The sequence below is a fragment of the Gopherus evgoodei genome, unplaced genomic scaffold, assembly GCF_007399415.2.
Source record: "Gopherus evgoodei ecotype Sinaloan lineage unplaced genomic scaffold, rGopEvg1_v1.p scaffold_204_arrow_ctg1, whole genome shotgun sequence".
Classification (NCBI taxonomy): domain Eukaryota; kingdom Metazoa; phylum Chordata; order Testudines; family Testudinidae; genus Gopherus; species Gopherus evgoodei.
The window spans coordinates 52,092-55,117 of NW_022059867.1; the positions used below are offsets into that span (position 1 = coordinate 52,092).

General features: G+C 44.9%; 1 long non-coding RNA gene across 1 annotated transcript; it reads right to left on the bottom strand.

Moving 5' to 3' along the window:
* Nucleotides 1–524: 524 nt before the first annotated feature.
* LOC115640117 lies at nt 525–1,518 on the bottom strand. Its single transcript, XR_003997811.1, has 3 exons — nt 1,474–1,518; nt 1,225–1,296; nt 525–841 (listed from the first exon to the last, which is right to left on the bottom strand). It is a non-coding gene; the product is annotated as an uncharacterized LOC115640117 (long non-coding RNA).
* Nucleotides 1,519–3,026: the final 1,508 nt, after the last annotated feature.

The following is a 3,026-nucleotide window of genomic DNA, read 5'->3' on the forward strand; positions in this document are numbered from 1 at the left end:
TTTAAGAAAAGAAAGTCACATGTACGGTCTTGTTTGAAACAGATCATACACAATCAAAAAGGTGTAATACGTAATGAAAAAGATTTCCATGTAACACATTGCTTTTGAAGATTTTTTTGGGAGTTGCATCTTTTAGTATAGCACATTCTACTTGCCATTATTACTGTACGATTCCCACCATTCACTTACCTTTTTATGGATTTATTAGCGTTTTCAGCCAAGCCATTGGTTTGTGGGTGGTACGGACTGGTGAAGTTACGTTCTATTCCCAGTTTATTACAAACATACAAGTTAAGCTGAAAGAAAAAAAGTTACACCATAAACGTACATATAGACTTGTGTAGAGGAATGTTCCTTTGGGTATGGGCCACTACTTTTATGTGTAATTAGCAACAGGAATAGCTGTCTTCTCATATTTGTTTTGGAAAAAAATAGTTGTTCGTTTCTTTGTTAGATATGAAGAAAAATAATTTTATAGCAACACTGATGGTGACCAACAGCAGTTTATATATAAAAAGAAAAGATGGTGGTTGTTTGAGATCTATGGGTGACCTGACAGTGAGTTTGAGTACATAGTACAAATAACCAGAAAAAAAGAAATCATTACCTTATTATTGAATTCTGCACCACGATCTGTCAGTATCCACTGTGGGCATCCACATCGAAGAATCATGCTGAACATGATCTGTACCACCTCAAATGACAACTTATTTCTAAGTGGAAAGGCTTCCACCCATCTTGAAAGATAATCTATGGCTGTAAGTATATACTGATATCCATCCTTTGTTACTGGTAACGGTCCTATTAAATCCATTCCCACCAATTCCCAGATCCGAGTGACCTACATACAAGGGTACCAGTTACAGTCATACTTCACATGTTTATTACTAAATGTTCTCAATGAACCCATATGTCAGAAGCAGAGTACACAATGTAATATGTTTAAAACAGCCATAGAATCCAAATGAAAGCCCACTTTTAAATGCAGAAGAGAAAGAAAGAATAAACAAACAAAAAGAAGTACAGGAATGAGTGTTTGAAAACAATAACAGAGTAAAGCAGAAGAAATATCCCCAGCCAGTGCGAAGGCGTATTAGAGGTAATTGCTGCACTATGCTGTGCCACTTACGTGCATTGGACTTGTTTCAAAATCAAACCCTCATTGTATTGCAGAAATAACCATGGATAATGATAAACAATAACGTGTCTGATTCAAAAATTCACCTTTATGCTTTTCAAGGTGGTATCCAGATTTGATTGCTTTCCCTCCTTCTGGCAAGTCAGACACTGTGCAACCTGTTTTTGATGGAACAATATGATGACATGAACATTTCGTTATGGAAATAGTATCACAAGGAAACAGAGTTCACATTTGCACACCAAATATACTTTTATATTTCTTTCATTCATTTTGAACTTCTATTTCAATTGTAAATACCATTCATCAGCATTTTGTTTCATTACTTTACATACCCAATTGGCAATGTCTTTTGTCATCCCTAGCCAATAGTATTTTGATGTCAGCGCATTCCTGGTTTTGAATATTCCTAGATGTCCACCCTCTGGACTGTCATGATATCTTTTAAAGAGTTGCAGGGCTTCTTTCATGGTATGCACAACGACAACCTTTCTTCCTTTTGCTGAATGGAACAATCTCCCCTCTGTTGATCATAGAAGATGGAGCACAGAGGATGATTAAAGTTTATCTGGGCCCTGGGACAGAGCAATTGTTGGGCCCCTACCCATCCTGTCCACTGGCTACACCACCTATGGCCTTATCCCTTTCGCCCTCTTCCCCAGGATCGCAGCCATGTTACACCTGGGTTCCCCACCATTTTGCCGGGCCCACAACTCCTTGGCTCATTTCCCACCCACCCTGCTGTCCCACACAGCACCAGGACTGGAGAAGCTCTGTCCCTGTGTCACGGCCATACCAGGGAGTGATAGCTCCTCCAGTCCCAGGGCCGTGGTGGAGTTTTGGATCCTGCGGTTCTTTAGGGGACTAAAAGCAGGGTGCTGTGGAGTTTCCTGCCCCACCAGGCACGTCTCCTGGAGATGGGGTCAGGTATAGGGGCTTCCCCTGCTGCCTTGTGGCTTCTGCCAGGGCTGGGGTGTGGGAAAAGTGTTTAACTTAAGCTATAAGTGGTTATTGGCAAAACCATTAATTAATTAAAAGGCATATGGCTATCAAACACATCTATATACAGTCTGGTTCATAATGCCTTGAGTACAAGGGGGAAATTTCAGTGTATAGCAGGGCTGCCCGGGGCGGGGCAAGTGGGGCAATTTGCCATGGGCCCCACACGGGCCCCCACGAGAGTTTTTCAGGGCCCCTGAAGCGGGGTCCTTCACTTGCTCCTTGTGCCCTGGAAAACTCTCGAGGGGCCCGGGCCCCTAGAGCTTCTTCCACTCTTGGTCTTCGCCAGTGGGGGGGTCCTTCCTCCAGGGCAGAGGGACGCCCCACAATTGAATTACTGCTGAAGCAGGGCCCCCCTGCCACCAGAGACCACAGGCCCCGGAATCCTCTGGGCGGCCCTGGTGTATAGTTAGAAGTTTTTGCTCATTGAACATATAGTGATTGTTGGTGGTGTTTGCAGCAGACCGGATAACATAATTACGAAATGAAACAAAGTCATCAGGTTTTTTTTTAATAAAATTTAGACTCATTTTTCACACAACTGCACAGCACACACAGCGTCCTGGGAGCGAAAACAGCCTCTGCACCACCCACAACCCCCGACACCCCCAGATTTGCGAGCACAGCGGATGGCTCATCCCCAGGGGTTGCTGTTCCCCCCTCTTCCCCTCCCTAAACGGGGGGGGGGGTTTGTCCCCGCACAGGGTCTGGCAGCGTCTCTCCCCAGGCTTAACCCCGGCTACCACCCCCCACCCTCAATTTTCCCCCTTCAGCCCCTCTCCCGCCGCTACCTACAGCAGTTTGATCCCCCCTGGCCAGTAAATTTTTGCCCCCTGCTCAGACCCTGGCAGCCCCCCCACTGCGATTTGCCCCCCTTGGTGCTTTTAAA